The following is a 15,395-nucleotide window of genomic DNA, read 5'->3' as shown; positions in this document are numbered from 1 at the left end:
AGAACACACCCAGAGTACTGTGACCAGTTTTGGTCTCCTTATTTAAGGAGGTATACACTTACATTGGAAATTATTTGGAGAAGATTCACTCAGCTGATTTCAGGTATGAAGAATTTGTCTTGGGATGAATGGTTGAGCAGGCTGAACCCGTACATTTTTCACTTAGGAAAATGAGAGGTAAGCTTATTAAATCACAACATGAGGGAACTTGACAGCATAGATGTTTTTCTTCATTAAGGAATCCAGAACAACTTAAAATTAAGGGATCTCCCATTTAAGAGAGAGATGAGGTAAATTCTTTCTCTCAGTGGGTCAGTGATTCTTGGAATTCTCTTCGACAGAGAGCAGTGGAAGAAGGATTACTGAATATTCAAGGCCAAAGGCATTTGTTTTAGTTTAACAAGGAAGTCAAGGCCTATGGAGTGGCCAGCCAGGCAAGTGGAGTTAAAACCAGGGATAGTAGGAACTGCCGATGCGGGAGTCTGAGATGACAAGGTGTGGCGCTGGATGAACACAGCAGGCCAGGCAGTATCAGAGAAGCAGGAAAGCTGACGTTTTGGGTCTGGACCCTTCCTCAAAAAAATGTTAAAATCATCATCTGATCAGCCAAGATCTTACTGAACTGTGAAGTAAGCCAGAGGAGCCAAACGGCTTAATCCTAGATAATAAAATGTGAGGCTGGATGAACACAGCAGGCCCAGCAGCATCTCAGGAGCACAAAAGCTGACGTTTCGGGCCTAAACCCTTCATCAGAGAGGGGGATGGGGTGAGGGTTATGGAATGAATAGGGAGAGAGGGGGAGGCGGACCGAAGATGGAGAGAGAAGAAGATAGGTGGAGAGGAGAGTATAGGTGGGGAGGTAGGGAGGGGATAGGTCAGTCCAGGGAAGACGGACAGGTCAAGAAGGTGGGATGAGGTTAGTAGGTAGGAGATGGAGGTGCGGCTTGGGGTGAGAGGAAGGGATGGGTGAGAGGAAGAACAGGTTAGGGAGGCAGAGACAGGTTGGACTGGTTTTGGGATGCGGTGGGGGAAGGGGAGATTTTGAAGCTGGTGAAGTCCACATTGATACCATTGGGATGCAGGGTTCCCAAGCAGAATATGAGTTGCTGTTCCTGCAACCTTCGGGTGGCATCATTGTGGCACTGCAGGAGGCCCATGATGGACATGTCATCGAAAGAATGGGAGGGGGAGTGGAAATGGTTTGCGACTGGGAGGTGCAGTTGTTTATTGCGAACCGAGCGGAGGTGTTCTGCAAAGCGGTCCCCAAGCCTCCGCTTGGTTTCCCCAATGTAGAGGAAGCCACACGGGTACAGTGGATGCAGTATACCACATTGGCAGATGTGCAGGTGAACCTCTGCTTAATGTGGAAAGTCATCTTGGGGCCTGGGATAGGGGTGAGGGAGGAGGTGTGGGGGCAAGTGTAGCATTTCCTGCGGTTGCAGGGGAAGGTGCCGGGTGTGGTAGGGTTGAAGGGCAGTGTGGAGCGAACAAGGGAGCCAATGTGGTATACTGCATCCACTGTACCCGGTGTGGCTTCCTCTACATTGGGGAAACCAAGCGGAGGCTTGGGGACCGCTTTGCAGAACACCTCCGCTCGGTTCGCAATAAACAACTGCACCTCCCAGTCGCAAACCATTTCCACTGCCCCTCCCATTCTCTAGACGACATGTCCATCATGGGCCTCCTGCAGTGCCACAATGATGCCACCCGAAGGTTGCAGGAACAGCAACTCATATTCTGCTTGGGAACCCTGCAGCCCAATGTTATCAATGTGGACTTCACCAGCTTCAAAATCTCCCCTTCCCCCACCGCATCCCAAAACCAGTCCAGTTCGTTCCCTCCCCCCACTGCACCACACAACCAGCCCAGCTCTTCCCCTCCACCCAGTGCATCCCAAAACCAGTCCAACCTGTCTCTGCCTCCCTAACCTGTTCTTCCTCTCACCCATCCCTTCCTCCCTCCCCAAGCCGCACCTCCTTCTCCTACCTACTAACCTCATCCCACCTCCTTGACCTGTCCGTCTTCCCTGGACTGACCTATCCCCTCCCTACCTCCCCACCTATACTCTCTTCTCCACCTATCTTCTTTTCTCTCCATCTTCGGTCCGCCTCCCCCTCTCTCCCTATTCATTCCAGAACCCTCACCCTATCCCCCTCTCTGATGAAGGGTCTAGGCCCGAAACGTCAGCTTTTGTGCTCCTGAGATGCTGCTGGGCCTGCTGTGTTCATCCAGCCTCACATTTTATTATCCTATTTTATACGCTTTTTTTTTCTTACTTTTCAAACCAATACCAAAATTTGTCTAGTATTTACAACTGGGTTGAGTTCCCAACAGTCGTACAGATAACCGAATTCACTTGGACTGGTAAGTCAAACGGATAGGTTTTTATAACTTTGCATACCAATTGAATGTACTTTCATTTGCTGAGCTGAAACAAAATCAGTGTTGCAAAATTTAAATTAAAAAAAACATTACGTATCAAGTCAGATTTTGAGGAATCATTAGGTCTGATGAAAGATCACAGATATAAAATCTTGGTATAATGTTGTTTTCCCGTGATCACACCCCAAGTCTTCTTTACTTTCCTCATTCTTTAACACCGACTCTGTAAACCACATCATTAGAATCTATCATCAGGAACATAAAGGGCTCATTCAATGAAAGCTGTATTATTGATGATAGATAGGAACTAATTTATTTAATTTATTCATAAAATATCTTACATAGCTAGTTATAAGAAATAATTTGATCAAAGTACAAAATCCATTATTTTTTATGTCATGCGCCAAGAATATTTTTACATCTTCAACCACAAATGCAAATTAACATCACACATTTAATTCTGAATAATTCTTGCAGCAGGTAATATTCAGTCAATTATCATCTGTGGTTGGTGGAAATTATAATTTTCATTGAGTTATAGAGTAGAAAAGGAAGAAATTATCCTAATTATTTGCTGCAGTGCCTGGATCTTTCGATGAGGTGCAAACGAGCAGTGAATTCTCATCCCTTTCTACTTGAACTGTAAATCCATATATCTCTGCATTTGCACAATTTTCTGTGAATTGTAACCAGTTATTGGATTAAAAAAGAAGATTTAACAGGAAATTAGTGCTCTTCAGAGATTTGAAGCTATGTCTGAAATTGCAAATAAGGTTATACAATCCTTAAAATATGAGTTTGAGGATGTTGCTCCAAGTTTAATTCACTGTAGAAACAGTAATGAAAGTACTAAGTGTCTATTAATCATGTGTTGTAGTTCAACAGACACTTCTGTGCAAAATGCGTAGCAGCACTTGAAAATGTTGTTGATTACATCAACACAAAGAGATGAAGCCACATTCTTCAGATCAGTATTATTATGGCATTTCAGGTGATTTTCAGTCCACATAATTCTATTTCAATGCCATAAACTGTTGTTTGAGTGTTTAAATATCATAAATGACACTGTACTATTTCCCGATTTCTCGGACAGTTGCCAATACGTTTGCATTGATTTCTGTACAAACCTTGAAATAAAGCATATTGTCCACATCACTATTATCGCAGTGAAGGATCCCAGGAGTCTACAAAATCATCAGACATTTATCTTTCTCTGTTTACTAATTTACAGCAAATAAATTGTTGCATATCAATAAATCTTGCAAATAAAAAAGTGCCATTGTAGCACAGACAAAAAAAAACAAACTACTTATCTAGATTGATTAAAAAATGTCTTGTATCCTTAAGATTGGATATTCTGATTTTTTTGACATAACTTAACAGCTGTGCTGCAGGGCAATGTTCTTCATTAATAGCAGAAGACTGCATCCTTTCATTCAAGGTTGAGCAGTAGAGCTCATGACACAGCACTGAAATTGTTCCATGAAGTGCAAGAATGCAGAACAACGAATGTACAACAACCTTTTAAAACTGCTATCAGGAGGGAAACAATAACATGTATTAAAAACACAGAAAGAGAAAAAACCATCATCTGAACAGTGAGGAAAATAGATGAAAAGCTGCCCCAGCCTCAAATCAGAAACATTCTGTTTTCACAGATGCTTTATGTGTTTGAATAATTTTCTCATTGCTGATGTGCTAAATGCCATTCTCTTGTGCTGCCTTTGCTCCATTGAATTTACATTCTATGGTTTTGTTTTTATTTGATGAATATATATAAAGTTCTCACGAGCAAAGGCAGGATAGATAGAGAAAATTTTCCCCTTAGTAGAGGGGCACAGAGAGCAGAGGTGTGCCTTCTGCCATGTGAGGGAGACTGGGCCCTCCTGGTGGGCTCCATTGAGGTGGATCCTTATTTGTCAGGCACTCCATGGTCCATGGAGAGGCAGTATACTGGGTCGTAATGGTCATCCCTGAAAGTTCAGACCATATGTCTTCCGTGACACCACACCCCCAGTTCACCACAGTCTGGCTGACTGATGTCAGTGCACCAAACCCCATTTATCTGGTTGTGAGAGCACATACACAGCCTTTGAGATGCACTTTTTCTCCAAGTGCAGTCCCAGGCTGGCCATTATTCCCAATGTTCTGCTGAGGTTATTAAATTCTCATTATTGATCAACAATCAGGCTTTGGTGATCAAGACACTTTCTTTAGAAGGGACAGCAGGCCTGACAGCAGCCACTTAGTTGGCTGACAAGGTGGGACTTTGAGTTCCACTGACTACTGAAGTACTTTCATCTGCCAACCACCAATCCCCTCTTGCCAGTATCTATTCTAGCAGTGGGAGGTCCATTATTACACAAATTCCAAACCATTCATTTCTGCTTATAACATTTCTCAGCTATTTGTAATATACTCAATTATTTCCCAAAATAATGAGAATAGTACACAGAACATCATTCCACTCGGAACAAAAACACAGTGCTCTTAAGATAAGCATATTTCTGTAAACTTAAGCAAAATTGTCTCCAGTATTATCCAAAGATCTGCTGTACATGAAATACATAAAATCAAATCAGTGTTACTGCTGGTCTATCAGGAAATATATCAGTTACATCAAATTAATGTTTTACCTTCAGTTGTACTCCAGTGAAAAAGTGATTTGTCTTGTTCATATTTAACTTCTAATTATGTGAGTTTCAACACAAAAGAATTACATTGTAAAGGGTATCGTGCTAAACTTTTGATTAATAGGTATGTGTAAAGAAATATTATATTTTAACCATCTGCACAGTCTAATTACTATTGTATCAAAAGTCCATGCAAGTTTCACATTATTTTTAACAAAGTGGTGCAATAAAATTTAGAATAGAGGAAACATGTCAATGTGACAAATTCTGGTACAGAATTATGGATGACTACAAATGAAGTGAACACCTCAGAGCATAGGAGAGAGCATAGGAATTGTGCTAACAATACCACAAACTGTTTACCAATAATCCACAATTGCTCAGATGTATGTTTACTGCTGTGTTTTGTTGCATATTGCTTGCTTTTTGTGCATGCTTCATTTTGTTAAAATAATACGAGATAGTGTAGTCACTGGGTGACATAAATGATGATGTGGGTGACCAACAGACAATTGTAGTTAATGTTTCACATTGGAAGAAATACATTGCATTAAAAACTGAACCAAGAATTAAAGGAGAAAGCCAGTTCAAAAACACAAGTGAAGCGACAAGAAAGGCAAATAAAATATCATGGATATAGGAGAAGAACGAGTAAAATATGGAAAGAAGCCCAGAATTAAGAAAATAATTTTCAACCTGCTGACAAGTATTATGTGGAGTGGCTGAGGACATGGGCAGGCAGACTAGTCAGGCATAGTAGTATTTACAAAATAGAACGTGTTGTATTTGCTGTGGACACAACCACTACCAGCTAATGGTTGGTGCTTCCAGCAATCCTCTTTTCTATAGAGGGTCTAAGGGCCTGTTTTGTTAATAGTAGTAAAGGATGAATCACTAGTGAGTCTCAACAAGAAAAGGTAATATGATTGATAAGGACAGGTTTGCGTCTACGACTAGAATTTTAAACATAATTAAGGGCAAGTAAGAGGCATGAATGTTGAGCTAGGTGAAGTCAACTGGCATGCTGGGAATGTATCAACAGATATTTATGGAGATATTGCAGAATGGTCAGAATAAGAACATTCCTACTACACAGAAACACACTAAGGGGAGAACCCATTATCTTTGGTTAAATAAAGAAGTTAGGAAAAGCATCAAATGTAATGGAAAAGCTTGGAACTATGCAAAGATGAGTGGCAGGTCAGATGATAAGTCAAAATTTAATGAATAGCAGAGAATGGTTAACAGTTTAATAGGAGGAAGAAATTAGTTTATGAGAAGACGCTATCTAGAAATATAAAATGGTTACCATTCTTTTAAACAGGCAAATAAAAAAGAAAAGAGTAACTAACGTGAGTGTTGGTTCTCAGAAGAGCAGGAATGGACATTTAGTAGTAGATAATGAGGAAATGGTAAAAGAAGTAAATAAATGTTTGCTTCTGTCTTGCTGTTGAGGATGCAGAAAACGTTCCAGTAATATTTGTAAATCAGGAGGTGAGAGGGAAAAAGAAGCTTAATGAAATTAAAATCACAAGGGATGCTATACCGAGCAAACTGATGGAGCTGTGAACTGACAAGTCTCTTGGACTTCATCCAAGAGTCCTGGAAGAAGTTGTGAATTGGGTAGTAAAAGATCAGAATTGAAAGCTCAGTAATAGTAACCATGAAATTACCATCGATTGTTGTAAATACCCTATAGTTCATGGATATCCTTTCAGGAAGGAAATCTGACTTTTTCCACTTGGTCTGATCTACATATAACTGAAGACTACAACAATCTGATGATTTGTAATTGAAATAACCCAGCAAGCCACTAAGTTTCAAGTGAAATTAGAGATAGGCAACAAGTGCTTGGCTTTGCCTCATGAAAGAATTAAAGAAGTCTAGAGACAGTGAATGGATTGGGAACTCATTGTCATCAGCATGCGTGTGAAATCAGATATGCTTTCAGATGGCTCCATTGAGGTGATGAGAAATAGGAGTTGGTGGACAGTAGATCCTTAGGGGATATCAGAGGTAATGGGGCAGAATAGGGAAAAGAAGCCATTGCAGGTAATCTCTTCCTCTAACTGCAGGAATAATAGGGGCAGCATGTTGGCTCAGTGGTTAGCACTGCAGCCTCACAGCACGAGGGACCTGGGTTCGATTCCAGCCTCAGGCAACTGTCTGTGCAGAGTTTGCACATTCTCCCTGTGTCTGCGTGGGTTTCCTTCAAGTGCTCCAGTTTCCTCCCACAGTCCAAAGATGTGCAGGCTAGGTGGATTGGCCATGCTAAATTGCCCACAGTGTTCAGGGTGATGTGGGATATTAGGAGATAGGTCTGGGTTGGATGCTACAAGGGGCACTGTGGGCTTGTTGGGCCAAAGGGCCTGTTTCCACACTGTAGGGAATCTAATCTAATTAAAGAATATCATTTGCTTTATGAACTTCCATATTGTAAAATTCCTTGTTTATTTAAAAACCAAGGCTTTCTTGACTATTTTGGCTTTATTCTCTTAGTAAGTAACTAGGATTTCAAATTTCATCTATTTTAAGAAAAAGTTGTTTCCTAAATGGATTGTAACCAAATTTGGGTAATCTGCTCCAGGTTAGTAACACTTTTTAATAGAACAATTAAGGGCCCAGTGTTTGCCTGTTGTCTCTGCTGTAACTGGAACTGGTTTCCTCAGAGAAACCAATGCAATATTGATTGCAGGCCACGTGAAATTTCATGGCACCAGGTCAATCATGGGCAAGGAAACCACCTGCCAATGACCACATACTGACCCATCTTGGTTGATGAGTCAGTGTCCCTCGATATTGAACACCATTTGGAGGGAACACTGAGGGTGATAAGGGTGCAATATGTTCTGTGGTCAGACAGTGCAGGACCTGAATGGCTAGGTCTGAAACCAGAAAGCGCAATCTTTGAGCAGCTAGGGCTGATGGATCTTTCCGTAGCACAAAATATCTGTTCAAGTCAAAGGCAGGAAAGGGCAAGCATGGACTTCCCCTGAAAAATGAAACTGGTTTGTGTATTGGAGTATGACAAGCAAACTCATTGGAGCTCCAGGTTCCCACCACAACCACATATGGAGATGGGGACATACCATAGGGCCATACACCAAAGGAAAAGCTCTTCATGTCTATGCCAATCAATAAACACCAAACTGTACTAATCCTATTTACCTGGACTTGGTCTATAGCCTACTATATCCAAGAATTTTAACTAGTGTTCCAGATGTTTCTTAAATGTTGTGAGAATGTCTGCGTTCACCATCTTCTCAGGCAGCTTATTCCATATTTCTACCACTCTCTGAGCGAAAAATTTCTTTCTCAGATCTCCTCTAAACCACTTGCTCCTTATCTTAAACTTAGACCTTTACACATTGGAGGATGGACAACAACAGTAGTGCCATTATCTTCCAAACACGACATCGGGAAAACCATTGCCTGCTGTGATCTTGACTTGGAAGGTTGATTGGCTGAGAGCCAGAGAACATTCTGGAATGATGCAGCAGGGAAGAATAAGAGGGGTCGCTTGGTAGCCATTCCCACAGTACAGCCTCAAGCCGGTCCGGCAATGGAGCTCCAACTGCTTGCAGAGAGAGAGAAGATTGCCACTTGCAAGACCAACCTTCACGAAGTTCACCAGAGCTGACTACACTGGTCAAATTGACCTGCAGGGGTTGTATCAGGTCCTAATCTGGTATCCAGTAATAGTTTAAGTAAGGATTTCAACAAAGACTCAATGTTGCGATTGGTGGAGTAATTAGTATTCAGCATAATCACCACTGTTCCTGGTTCAAGGATCCCTGACCTCATTCCCATCCGCAAAGTTCAATGCTGCCCACATTCCTCCACAGAGCATTCCTGATACCACTGAAGTGCACCTGAATCCCACAGTCTTCCTGTCCAAGCCCTGACTACAGATGCCACAGATGCCTACCTATCCTTCCTGCAGGGACATGTAATTTAATCCAATCATTTTACCAGAATAGGGAAGCTGTGTCCTGTGCATTCTAATGATATCTAAGGCCCAAAGTCTGGGGCTTCACAGACCTCCACATTTGAGCATGATCTATGAACATAGTGTAAGTCAGGTGCCCAAAAATAGATATACTCAAATTTCTAGGCCTCAGTGCCTATGAGAGGAGAGAGTAGTCGCAGAGAACTTATCAGAAAAGGAAACACTGAAACACTGCTGCCGAACGGAAATCAAAATTTCTGAAACCATAAGTCAAATAAAGGATTGAACATCTGTGTAAAACTGCACAGCCATAGATGACTAGCAGTCTAAGGAGAGAAAAAAGAGGACAAAATATTCTCACTATATAACCTACCAAAACTGAGGTTGAAAACCCATTGAACTTTTTTGAAGCATATTATTGGCTTCTGGGATCACACTTCTGGGATCCCAGGCCAATCAGGGACAAAGCACCAATTTGTCGAAAGAAATATTTTTGGAATCCTGTCATCAGTCATAAAGAATCAACTGGGCATTAAATTCTAAAGCTGCAGTCACGACAGGAAAGCTGCTTCACTAGGTCTCTGTCTCTCACCTGGAGATCATGCTGCTGGATTTGAGGGACTGAAGTGAAGTGATCTTTCCCAAGGATAGGATGAAAAGCACAATCTCTCCAACAAGCTGACACGTAAGGAGATGGCCAAGGAAGGCAATCCGTAGTGAAATTTGAAAGCATGGTGTTGCAGTTGTAGGCATGTGAAATGCAAGATAGGTCAGGTGATGCCTGAGAAATTGGCAGACAACAGTTTAAAAACATTACAAACATTCTCTCCAAAAGAATGCTGCAAGTAGTAACCTTTTATCTGGCCATGGCTATAGCTCTTCCACTTCATTGATGAAATGTTTCTTCCCCACTATACATAGATTCATAGAAAATGGGTGCAGGAGAAGGCTGTTCTGCCCTGTGAGCCTGCACTACCATGCAACGTGCTCATGGCTGATCATGCAATTTCAGTATCCCACTTCCGCTTTTTCTCCATACACCTTGATCTCTTTAGCTACAAGCGCCACTTCCAGCTCCCTCTTGAGTCTATCCAATGAACTGTCCCCAACAGCTTTTTGTAGTAGAGAATTCCACAGGTTCACAACTTTCTGAGTGAAGAAATTCTTCTTCATCTCAGTCCTGAATTGCTTATCTCTTATTATTAGACTGTGACCCCTAATTCTTAACTTCCCCAACTTCGGGGACATTCTCCCCACATTTGCCTTTCCAGTCCCATCAGGATTTTATATGTTTCTATGAGCTCATCATTCTCCTAAATTGCAGTGAGTACAAGCCTAAGCAATCCAGTCTATCTTCACATGTGTCTCAGTGACTCAGAGACTCTGATGAGTTGCTGACAATTCAATTGTGTCGATGCCACTCAACGAAGATCTGACTACACTAATTCCATTTTCCACCTAATGGCCCATAGCCCTGAAGGCTGTGGCAATGCAACTGAATCACTAAATATTGCTTCAATGTTACAAGGACTTCTGGCTCAACCATCCTTTCAGGCAGTGAGTTCCAGACTCCTACCACCCTCTGAGTCATAAAACAAAATCTCCTTAACTCTCCACTTCGACTCCAACCTCTTACTTTAAATTTTGCAAAATTGTTGATCAAGAATCTATCTATTTCTGTCTTAAAAACATTCAAAGACTCTGTTTCAGGAAGTGCATTCCAATATCTCATGAACCTCTGAGTGTTTTCATCCTGTAGAAACGTGCTTTGAATGGGAAACCTTTTATTTTTAATCAGTAACCCCTGGTTCTAGATTCTTCTTTCGGGGGAACACCCTTTCCACATGCACTCTGCCAAGACACCTTTGGATCGTATGTGTTTTCACACTGTCAACTCCTGAACTTCAAAACTCTAATGTATACAAGCTCAATTTGTTCAAACTTTTCTCATTAGAAAGCCATTCATTTCTGGTGTTAGCCTTCCTCAAATCTTCTCTGAACTGCTTCCAAATCATTTACATCCTTCCGAAAATAAACATACCAATACAGTATACAAAGCTCCAGACATGGTCGCACAAATGTCCTATATAAGAGGAAGATATAGGGGTATCCTCTTTTATAGAGGAAACAAGGGCTATAGATAAAGTGCAGGAAATTTGACATGAGGCGTATTGGATCAACCATGATCCTACTGAATGGGGGACCAGGTTCAAAGATTGAATGGCCTACTTCTATTTCTATTTCTTCTGGTCTTATAATTGAAACATAACCTCCCTACTCACATATTAAATTCCCTTTGCAATAAATATTCTATTAGCTGCCAAACTACTTTCTGCACGCTTGCCTTTTGTGGTCTTATATAAGGATACCCTGTCCACGTATGCAATTTTTCACCCTTTAGACAATATGATTTTTTTAAACTTTGTATCAAAATTGACAATTTCACATTTTCCCACATTATACCTCATTTGTCTGACCTTGGCCCACTTACTTGACTTATCCATATCTATTTCCATTGGTCAAAATTGTGATAGACCTGCTGTTCCAATTGATCTGGCTTAGGAAAGGAAATTTTAAGACCTCTCCTTTTGACAACATCATAAATCATCAGGGATATACAATGTAACATAAATGTCAAAATGATCTTAACTACTTCCCCCAAAGGCATCCGAAAACCAGAGGCAAAACACGGTTGAAGTCTCTGTGGCCTTTTAATCTATAGTCTGACCATGACACCAGGTAGTTCTGAATTCAATATCCTCTGTCAGCTTATCACAGCAGTCCAATGCTACACATCACTAAAATGGCCAAATACTGATCAATTCTTTTCAGCACTGAGTGCCTTTTCAAATTTCATGTTTGCTAACTGTCAAAAATGATTTTGCTTTTTACCAAACTGCAGGAGTTTCTGGAGGAGAGCAGCATCAGGAACAGACAGTTGGTGGTTTTATAGCTGAAAATGCACTAGACAGCCTGTGCTCAGTTTGCACAGGAGCTGAAAATAAATATCTATTCTTTCTCAAAGGAAAAGTGAAACCTCCACAGATCAACATAATTAGACAGATAAGGCACAACAGCAAATTGAAGGGCAAACAGAAAATAGCTATTGGTTGCTGCAAAAACATTCTAGTCAAAATGATTTATGCAAGCTTTTGATCATTACATCTACACAGATAATACCATTTTGCTCCCGTCTCCATAAATGTGCAATCATTCACTGACCTTTCTTTGAACACCAAACCACATATCGTTGCCATTCGCACCCAATGATCAAAGTGGGTTCTCAACTTTTCCAAGAATAATTTCTGTAGCTACAACAAATGTGTCACAACCATAACACATAACTTCTAAGCCTTATGGTTTAATTTGGACAATAATATGTGGAATTTCAACTCTTACTTACTGACGTGCCAGCTGAATTCCAGGGCTGTATGAAGTGGCAAATACTGCATTGTGAAGCACTTAGTCTTCCCATTTACCCTAACATTCTGGCTCTGCAGGCAGTTTTAAGATCTGTAGACCATCAAATTCTGCAACAATCTAGCACTTCCAGTACCCACAGTGGAATACACCCAATCATGGATGGAAACATTACCAGAAGTCTACCAAAAATAATAAAAGTAACATGAAGTCAACAGTTCTTCCCTCAGTAGGTGAACAGATGAAAGTCCTGATCCATGAGTATTTCTGCACTAATTAAATTCAGGTTTACATTTATCACCTGAACTTGACATCTTACTCCCACTCCATGAGGGTACTAGTGGGTGACCAATAAGGATGATCACTCAAAGTTAAAAGCTTATGCTGCAGCGGGTGGATCTTTGCTGTCTCTCCCAACACTTGCCTATGTTGCTCCTGGTCAGGAATTCAAAAGGATTAAAGTTCCTGAAAAGGATCAGAAGGAAAAGATGTATTGACACAAGGGCAGAAAGTAACGGTGCAGTGTGAGATTCATTTACATCTAGAAACCAAGAAAATCCCACAGAGGGCACTTGAGAAGGCTGAGGGGTGATGTCCCTTCCTGCTTTCAGGTCTCTCATTTCCAGTGGAAAGAATTTCAGACATCTACACATACAACCATACAAACAAGGCACAGGAGGAGGCCACTCAGCCCCTTGAGCCTGATCTACTATTCAATAAGATCAAAGCTGATCCTATTATTCCAAATTGCCAACTGCAATCAATAATCTTTCACCTCCTTGCTTATCAAGAATCTATCTTCCTCTTCTTTGAAAATATACAAAGATGCTTCCTTCCTTGCTGTTGGAAGAAGAGTTCCAAAATTAAACTCTGAGAAAATGTTCTCCCCAACTCAGTAAAAAATGGGTGGCTCCTTACTTTTAAATGATGTCCCCTAGTTCTAGATTGTTAAAAAGAGGAGACATCCCTTCCACATGTACCCTGCCAAAATTTTTCAGGATATTATGTTTCATCAACTATTTACTATTCCAAACCCTAGTGGATACAAGCCTAGCTTATCTAACCTTTCCTTATACAACAACCCAAGTATTAATCTTGTAACATTATCTGTATTGCTTCCAACACATTTACATTCTTTCTTAAATAAAAGACATATATTGTGTGCAGAACTCAGATGTGGTGTTACTAATGTCTTTTATACCTGAATCCTAACCTCACTATTTTTCAATTTCATTTCCCCTTGCAATAAAGAACATTAATTAGTTTTCCTAATAACTTGTCTTACGTCTATGCTAACCTCTTGTGATTCATGCACAAGGAACTCCAGATCCCTCTATATCCCAGAGCTCTGCAGTCTCTCACAATTTAGATATTATGCTTTGGGGTTGAATCTTTTGGCAACACAAGGTTGCATTGAATGTTTTAGAAGGATTGTCAGCATGAAGCCAAGTGAGGTACCTTACCATTCTAAGAAAACTCGCCTCATTAACTGCTGTCCTGTTATTATGATGAATGGCACATAGACAGCATGGCTGACTGTCCCTCACACATATGACCCCATTCTCACATTCTAATCACTGTTTAATCACCAGGCCACTCAGTTTACCTGTATTTAGCAACATCCGTTCTAAGCACCCTTTCTTGGTCACTGCTACTCTGCCCACTTCTTATGCACATCTTGTTATTGTCCAGCCAGGGAATATCACAGACAGGGAAGCAATAAGACAATCCCAATGCAGCCTTTTATTTACAGCCAACAAACAAAGTGAATAGAGGCTGCAGTTTCCAACAATGCAAATAATGGTGACATGATGATCAATGACCATTTCGTATTCCTTGAGGCTGTTGCACCCAACTCCCAACTACCGTAACTGTGCGTCAATCAGATGGAGACTTACTTATACTGCACATCGCAGCTGAGCTCTGTCATGGATGATTTCAGCCTCCTTCACCCCAATGTCTATGCCATCCTCCTTCTCCTCAGAAAACTGCTGCTGCTCCCCGGATGCTCCTCAGCATCCAACACATCACCTTGTTGCCTGCTGCAATTGTGCTGAGCACAGGACACCAGGATGGTGTAGCACCCTCTATCCAGACTATACTGGAGGGCCCTCGAAGACCCGTTCAAGCAATGAAACCACATCTCCAAGCAGCCCTATTATCTACACCATGATGACCTTGGTTGAAGCATGAGCAGCATTTAATCTGCATTCCACGTTAGTTAGGGCATTGCTCAATTGTGCCATAAAGCATAGTCACGGCTCACTTTGTTAAATCGTTCCTTCTTAAATATCTATGGAAACCCTTATTATCTGGATCTGTTTTTTTAGCTAGCTTTCCCCCTTTTCTTCAATCATTTGTTGTTACTTTCACATTGTGCCCAATCTTTTGACCTGTCACAATATCACAGTCTCTGCAACTTGGCCTCTAGTTCAATTACACTGAGACAAAGCTCCTCAAGCCACCAATATTTACTGCAGATGTGTTTGCCCTGGATTGCACTAGCATCTAGGAACTGCTGATGCCACCTATCAACAGTCCCTTAAATGTTATATTTAACTACTTAATTATTTTCCTCAATTAGTTACTTTACATTATATATATACATATCAATAACCTTACCACCATTTCCTATGGTATTTTGCCAGTTAAGCATAGAATGTAACTTAAATACCCACCAGATATTCACCAAACACCTATCATCTTCCCTTGATTGGAATAATAATAAATTCCTACAGGCTAAAAAGATAGATGAAGCTAAGGAGCACCACCTTCATTTCTTCACTCAACTTCCTCATTCAAATGCATTCAACTCCCAAATGCTACTACTTTGTTCAAAGTTGCACTCTCATTTTCATTTAACATTAGGTTTTGGCTAATTAATTACCTCTATCCATTACTGACAACTTTGGTTTATTGCTTTATCTGTATATTTTTCAAAAAATGTTCTCAAACTCTTATCAGACAGTTTAAATATTTGCAATTGTCCTTGAACATAATTAGACTGACTG

Source organism: Stegostoma tigrinum, chromosome 7 (genome assembly GCF_030684315.1).
Source record: "Stegostoma tigrinum isolate sSteTig4 chromosome 7, sSteTig4.hap1, whole genome shotgun sequence".
NCBI classification, from domain to species: domain Eukaryota; kingdom Metazoa; phylum Chordata; class Chondrichthyes; order Orectolobiformes; family Stegostomatidae; genus Stegostoma; species Stegostoma tigrinum.
Note: the sequence above shows the minus strand (reverse complement) of the source record.